We start from the raw sequence: 8531 nt of genomic DNA on the forward strand, positions 1-8531 counted from the left end.
GAAGAATTCGGTTAGGTCCTCTACAGAGAGTTGTGCCTTAGCTTCTCTTAGCTTTCGCTTCAAGGTCCTCTCAGGTTCAGGGTCAGCTTCAACAAGAATGCCTTTGTCTTTGTTCCTGCTCATATGAAAGAGAAAAGAACAAGAGAATGTGGAATCCTCTATGTCACAGTATAGAGATTCCTTGAGGTGTCAGAGGAAACGAAAAATAGAAGAAAGAGGTAGAAGAATTCGAACTTGATCAGATAGAGTTCGAATTGTGCATTAAGAAGGAGTGATACTCCATAAATAGAAGGATGTGAGAAGAGGGGAAGCAAGTTTTCGAAAATTAAGTGAAAAAGTTTGAAAATATTTTGAAAAACTTTAATTGATTTTCGAAAATCAAGAGTGAAAGAAAAAATATCAAATAATTTTTGAAAAGATTTTGAGATTAGAAGTTAAAAAGATATAGTTGAAAACTATTTGAAAAAGATATGCTCGAAAAGATATGATTGAAAAGATATGATTTGAAAACAATTTTTAAAAGATATGATTTAAAAAAAAATTTAATGACTTGCCTAACAAGAAAAGATATGATTCAAACATTAAACCTTTCTCAACAGAAAAGGCAATATACTTGAGATGTTCAATCAAATCATTAATTGTTAGTAAGTATCTTTGAAAAAGGAAAGAAATTGATTTTGAAAACATTTGATTGAAAAGATTTGATTTGAAAAAGATTTGATTTTGAAAAACTTTGAAAACTTGAAAAAAATTTGATTTGAAAACAAAATCTTCCCCCTTTTGCCATCCTGGCGTTAAACGCCCAGAATGGTATCCATTCTGGCGTTTAACGCCCAAAATGCTACCTTTTTGGGCGTTAAACGCCCAACCAGGTACCCTGGCTGGCGTTTAAACGCCAGTCTGTCCTTCTTCACTGGGCGTTTTGAACGCCCAGCTTTTTCTGTGTAATTCCTCTGCTGCATGTTCTGAATCTTCAGTTCCCTGTACTATTGACTTGAAAATAGAACCAAGATCAAATAAACAAGGCATGCAAGACACCAAACTTAAGATTAGACACTAGACTCAAACAAGAAACATAAAATCTTTTTTTTTTTGGTTTTTATGGTTTTGTAATTTTTTTGTGCTTTTTCGAAAATTATATGAAAATAGAAAATGAAGGTTTCAGAATTCTCAATTTGAATTCCAAGAATCATTGCAATGCTAGTCTAAGACTCCGGTCCAGGAATTAGACATGGCTTCACAGCCAGCCAAGCTTTCAAAGAAAGCTTCGGTCCAAAACACTAGACATGGCCAATGGCCAGCCAAGCCTTAGCAGATCATTGCTCCAATGGCAAGATTGATGGACATCAACAAGCTATTGTGATGATCAGTTGAAACCTCGGTCCAATAAGATTAGACATGGCTTCTCAGCCAGCCAGATTTCAGCAGATCATCATGAAACTCTAGAATTCATTCTTAAGAACTCTGAAGAAAAATACCTAATCTGAGCAACAAGATGAACCGTCAGTTGTCCATACACAAGAACAATCCCCGGCAACGGCGCCAAAAACTTGGTGCTGTTGCCGGATTTTGGCACTGATGTCACCGGACCAAAAGCTTGCTCAAAACTCGAACAATCCCCGGCAACGGCGCCAAAAACTTGGTGCACGAAATTGTGATCGCTACAACTTCGCACAACTAACCAGCAAGTGCACTGGGTCGTCCAAGTAATAAACCTTACGCGAGTAAGGGTCGATCCCACGGAGATTGTTGGTATGAAGCAAGCTATGGTCACCTTGTAAATCTTAGTCAGGCAGACTCAAATGGGTATAGATGATGAATAAAACATAAAGATAAAGATAGAGATACTTATGTATATCATTGGTGAGAGCTTCAGATAAGCGTATGAAGATGCTTTCCCTTCCGTCTCTCTGCTTTCCTACTGTCTTCATCCAATCCTTCTTACTCCTTTCCATGGCAAGCTTATGCAAGGGTTTCACCGTTGTCAGTGGCTACCTCCCATCCTCTCAGTGAAAATGTTCCTATGCTCTGTCACAGCATATGGCTAATCAGCTGTCGGTTCTCGGTCAGGCCGGAATAGAATCCAGTGATTCTTTTGCGTCTGTCACTAACACCCCGCCTGCTAGGAGTTTGAAGCACGTCACAGTCATTCAATCATTGAATCCTACTCAGAATACCACAGACAAGGTTAGACCTTCCGGATTCTCTTGAATGCCGCCATCAGTTCTCGCCTATACCACGAAGACTCTGATCTCACGGAATGGCTGGCTCGTTTGTCAGGCGAGCACTCGGTTGTCTGGCGATCAACCATGCATCGTGTATCAGGAATCCAAGAGATAAACACTAGAGCCTTGTTGCTTGTAAAACAGAGTGGTTGTCAGTCACTTTGTTCATAAGTGAGAATGATGATGAGTGTCACGGATCATCACATTCATCAAGTTGAAGAACAAGTGATATCTTGGACAAAGAACAAGCGGAATTGAATAGAAGAACAATAGTAATTGCATTAATACTCGAGGTACAGCAGAGCTCCACACCTTAATCTATGGTGTGTAGAAACTCCACCGTTGAAAATACATAAGAACAAGGTCTAGGCATGGCCGAATGGCCAGCCTCCCAAATGATCTAAGATAGCATGAAACTCAAAGATAGCTACCAAGATGTCTAATACAATAGTAAAAGGTCCTACTTATAGAAAACTAGTAGCCTAAGGTGTACAAAGATGAGTAAATGACATAAAAATCCACTTCCGGGCCCACTTGGTGTGTGCTTGGGCTGAGCAATGAAGCATTTTCGTGTAGAGACTCTTCTTGGCGTTAAACGCCAGCTTTTATGCCAGTTTGGGAGTTTAACTCCCATTCTTGTGCCAGTTCCGGCGTTTAACGCTGGAATTTCTGAGGGTGACTTTGAACGCCGGTTTGGGCCATCAAATATTGGGCAAGGTATGGACTATCATATATTGCTGGAAAGCCCAGGATGTCTACTTTCCAACGCCGTTGAGAGCGCGCCAATTGGGCTTCTGTAGCTCCAGAAAATCCACTTCGAGTGCAGGGAGGTCAGAATCCAACAGCATCTGCAGTCCTTTTCAGTCTCTGAATCAGATTTTTGCTCAGATCCCTCAATTTCAGCCAGAAAATACCTGAAATCACAGAAAAACACACAAACTCATAGTAAAGTCCAGAAAAGTGAATTTTAACTAAAAACTAACAAAAATATAATAAAAACTAACTCAAAGATACTAAAAACATACTAAAAACAATGCCAAAAAGGGTACAAATTGTCCGCTCATCAATCGTCACTAACGTTCTCGAACCCACATTCTCACTTGACGTTAACACTACTAACGTCCTAATTAACGTCCATGTCTAACTCACACTTTTCTGCAAGCAAAGCTGGGGCCACTAAAGATTGTAACTGCTTTAACTCAAGATCAATGGCCCATATCCAAGACTTGAAGAACTAACAAGAAGATCAAGAAGAGTAGTATATATAGGAGTAGTTTTGAACTAGAAAGGAGCTTGGCAATTTGGAGAACTACACATTGTATATTTACTTTTCTGCACTTTTCTAGTTACTGGAGAATGTACTTTGTTCTACCATTTTCCATTTCCATTTCCAGAGCTATGAACAACTAAACCCCCTTTCATTGGGTTAGGGAGCTCTGTCGTAATTTGATGGATCAATTATAGTTCTCATTCTTCCTCCTCTTTCTTTTCTCTTGATTTACTAGAAACCTTTCGATCTTAATTCAATTGGTTAATTGTCTTGGAAAAGAAACTCTCCATAATTGGATCTCCTCTGAGCCTTGGAAAAGGGATGACGAGATCATGCTAGAAATGCTTTCTCATGTTGGACCAAATTGGGGTTTGGACGGATATAGTGACATGTAATCCTCCCAACACTTTGATTTGGAAATACATGTGGTATAATCAGTGACCATACTTCATCTCTTCCCATGAGCAATTAAATCAAGGAATTGGGCAATTGTTCAAGCTTAAAGAGATTGGGTTGCCAAGGAATTGAGATCCAATCACCTAAGATTGCCAAAGAGATCAATGAATGCTTTGATTGAGGAAGAGATGAGAATGAATTTGATCTGGAGAATGCAACATCTCCTAAGCCCAATAAATCCCCCATTTCTAATCTTACCCATTCTCTTTACCTTCTGCCATTTATCTTCATGCTCATTTCTCCAATTTCCCATCTAGGATTCTGCAATTTACTTTCTGCACTTTACTTTTTCGCTACTTAATTTTCTGCAATTTTGAACTCAATTTTTGTTAGCTCAACTAGCACATCCTTCCAACTAAAGTTGCTTGACCAATCAATCTCTGTGGGATTCGACCTCACTCTATTGTGAGTTTTTACTTGACGACAATTCGGTATACTTGCCAAAGGGAAATTTGTTGAGAGACAAGTTTTCGGGCATCAAGTTTATGGTGCCATTACTGGGGATTGATTTTGTATCGACAATGATTAAGTTGGAAGTTCACTAGATTGAGCATTTTCTTTTGATTGTTTATTTTGCCTAGTCAATTACCTTTAGTTTCAGTTATTTTCTTCCTCATCCCCTCACCCCTCTTTGTTTTTCTTTTCTTTGTTATTATTTACAATTCTGCTCACTAACCCACTAACTATTTGATAATTTGCACCACTCATACTAACAACCACTCTAACGAGAATAATTTCTTCATTTTATTGCTTGCTGTGTGCTCTGTTAGTTGTATGACAGGGAGAAGAAGCGGAGCTTCAACTTCCTTTGATTCGGAACCTGAGAGGACCTTCCTTAGATTAAGGAGGGAAGCAAGAGAGAAAAGAGTCGTTGGTGCTGAGGAAGAAGAAGAATACTTTGAAACAAATATGGAGGAGAACATGGAAAACAACCATGAAGGGGAAGCTCACAACCATGCCAGAGAGGGCCCTGTGAATCATGCTGGGCAAGAGAGAAGAGTTCTAGGCTCTTACATCAATCCAAACCTAGGAAATTGTGGAAGTAGTATCCAGAAGCCAACCATACATGCCAATAACTTTGAATTAAAACGCCAGCTCATCACCCTTGTTCAGAACAATTGTTCATTCGGAGGGAGTGCCCAAGAAGACCCCAATCAACATCTAACCACCTTCCTAAGAATATGTGACACTGTGAAGTCTAATGGTGTTCATCCAGATGTCTATAGACTGCTTTTGTTCCCTTTTCACTCATGGACAAAGCATCTAAATGGCTGGAATCTTTCCCGAAGGAGAGTTTAACAAATTGGAAAAATGTGGTGAATAAAATTTTGGCAAGATTCTACCCCCCTCAAAGAATCAACAGGCTGAGAGCTGAGGTACAAACTTTCAGGCAACAAGATGGTGAAACTCTCTATGAGGCTTGGGAGAGGTTTGAGGACTTAACAAGAAGGTGCCCACCAGACATGTTCAGTGAATGGGTTCAACTACACATCTTCTATGAAGGTCTTTCCTACGAGTCAAAGAAGGCCGTGGACCATTCATCAGGGGGCTTTCTAAACAAGAAGAAGACCATTGAAGAGGCCATAGATGTCATTGAGACTGTAGCTGAGAATGACTACTTCTATGCTTCTGAAAGGAGTAACACTCGAGGAGTGATAGAGTTAAACCATATGGATGCACTGCTGGCTCAAAATAAGATGATCACCAAACAGTTAGCTGACCTTACCAAGAAGGTGGAAGAGAACCAAGTTGCAGTAGCCATCACTTCAGCACTAGCTCAAGAAGGAGTGAATGCAGGAGAAGAAGGTGACTGGGAACAAGCCAATTATGTTGGAAACTCACCAAGGTAGACCCATGATTCATACTCCAAAACTTACAATTCTGGTTAGAGAAACCACCCTAATTTTGGGTGGGGAAACCAAAAAGACCAAGGCCAAGACCAGAGACGCCACAACCACAATCCCAACAACAATGTAACTCACCAAAACCCCTCACAGAGATCATATCAACACCCACCTAATCACCCTTCTCAACCTCCTAACCTCAACCCACCATCACCAATCGAAGATAGACTCTCCAGAATTGAGACTTTACTTGAAGACATATGTAAGGAAGTCCAAGGCAACAGAGTGTTTAAGGATGAAGTGCGAGCCAATATCAAAAATCAGGGAGACACCATCAAAAGGCTGGAGTCCCAAGTGGGGTATCTATCTCAACAATTTCCCAAACCTACCGATAGTTTTCCAAGTGACACAGAGAAGAACCCAAGAGGAGAAGTAAAGAAGGTAAGATGGGAGGAATGCAAAATGATCACTCTAAGTGATGAGAGGAGTGTGGAAGAAGCATACACACAAACAGAACACTTCCAAGACAATCCAAAGGAAAAGCAGGAAGAGAGAAATCAAGAGGAGCTAAAGAAAGAGGAGACTCTGAACCCATATGCACCTTTTCCCCAAAGGCTCATGGGTGGTGTAGCAAGGAGAGTATATTCAAGGTTTTTCGATTTGTTTGCATCCCTTCATGTGAACATAGCGTTCATTAAGGCTCTGCAGCAGATGCCCTTATACATCAAGTACATAAAGGAGCTGCTGACCAAAAAAAGTTCACTGAAGGGTGGGCAAACAATAGTGATGAATAAAGAGTGCAGTGCTCTCATTCAAACAGAGCCACCTACAAAGAAGAAGGACCCAGAGTTTTCACATCCCCTGTGCTATAGGAGAAGCAATGATTGATAAGGGACTCTGTGACCTGGGAGCAAGCATCAATTTAATGCCTCTATCCCTCATGAAAAAGCTCCAAATCAATGAGCTAACACCCAGGGACGTAATCATCAAATTGGCTGACAAAACTCAAAAACAGGCAATAGGAGTGGTTAAAAACGTGTTAGTGAAGGTTGGAAACTACTTTCTTCCAACAGACTTTGTTATCTTGGAGATGGAAGAGAATCACATCCATCCCATCATCCTTGGGAGACCATTCTTAGCCACAGCCAGGGTACTTATAGATGTGGAGCGAGGAAAACTAATATTGAGTCAAGGGAAGAGCATAATAAGGAACTGATGGAAGGGACAAGCATGAGAGCACAAGCATCACACCTGAGAATCCTTATGGTTGACAGGCAATGTGGTCAGAAGGAACAACAGCCAAGTGTAACCCAAGAGGAGCTAGACCCACCAGAGTCACATGAGACAAGCAACAAAACCATCCTAAAAGAAGGAACCACAAGGGGCAAAGTAACATCAAGGGAAACAAGGAAAAGGCCCCAAGGGGATGGAGGAACAAGAAGATCCCTACAGAGGATTTTTCTCCAGGAGATGAAGTGGTCTCTGCTTATATTCCACCTATCCCACCTCATCTCCCCATCATCCCATCTCAGCTGCCTCAAGTGTACACCATCAGCAAAATTCTGTCCTTAGAACATGTGGAGCTTTTTAACAAAGCCAATAGTGATAGATTTACTGCAAGAGGGGAAGATTTGAAGCACCACCAACCACCCTGACAAAGGCCAGACGTCAAGCTAATGACGTTAAAGAAGCGCTTCATAGGAGGCAACCCATGTTTTATATCCTTTCCTTTTAATCTTTAATAGTAGTTAATAAAGCAAGGTTCATGAATTCTAAACCAACTTTGACAAGCACTTATAAGAACCTCTACATGCAGCATATAGTGAATGACAAGTTCGGTGTTCAAGGCACACTAAGAGAGCTTGAACATAATTCATATTATGTCAACATTAGAGCCTTAATCAAATTAATTTTTACCACATGTTCACAAACTATGTTTGGTGTCACCAACGTTGCATGCATGAGCACTTGAGTGGTCGGTTGGTTTGCATTCATGAATGGCTCTTAGTTAGCCAAAAGCAAATATAAAAAAAAGGGGGTGGCTAGCCTCCAAAATTTATTTTTTTTACCGCCATAATTCAAACTAATTTCTCTTCTCTTTTGTCTTGCAAGGATATTAAAGGGAATGTTGGAAGAAATTGAAGGGACAACCAATTGAAGGGAGGTTCGGCCACTTCACCAAAGGAACTACACACTTGTCTTCAAGGGAAATACCTTGGGAAGTGTTGCCATGCAACATTGGGAGTAGGATAGCTTTGGAGACTGAACCAAGAACCTCATAAAAGGAGTGATCCATGTGCCCATCCAATGCCAAACCCCAACCGTCCACCATTGGATTTTTTTATCAATCCACACCCTTCAAGTGTCATCATCCTCCTATATAACAACCCCCCACTCTAAACATTTCCATATACAACTATCCGTCCAATCCATCTCTCTCGTCTTTCTTTCGAAACACAATCCTCTAAGCTACACCATATCTAAACCCGATCAAACTCCATAATCAATCCATACCCCCTCAATACCTTCACATATCAACTCCTACTCATGGCATCATCAAGCTCCAAGAGGCGAAAGGGGAAGGAACCGGTGGAGAGCATCCCTTTCGATGAAAGGAGATTCAAGACCGCTTTCTATGAGCTCCAATTTGAACGGATAAAACACAAGAAAATACTGCCAGAGTTGACATTCCAGTTCAACGAGGATGAGTGCCAAGATTGAACAGAGGGGTTGGCA

Source organism: Arachis stenosperma, chromosome 10, assembly GCF_014773155.1.
Source record: "Arachis stenosperma cultivar V10309 chromosome 10, arast.V10309.gnm1.PFL2, whole genome shotgun sequence".
NCBI lineage: Eukaryota > Viridiplantae > Streptophyta > Magnoliopsida > Fabales > Fabaceae > Arachis > Arachis stenosperma.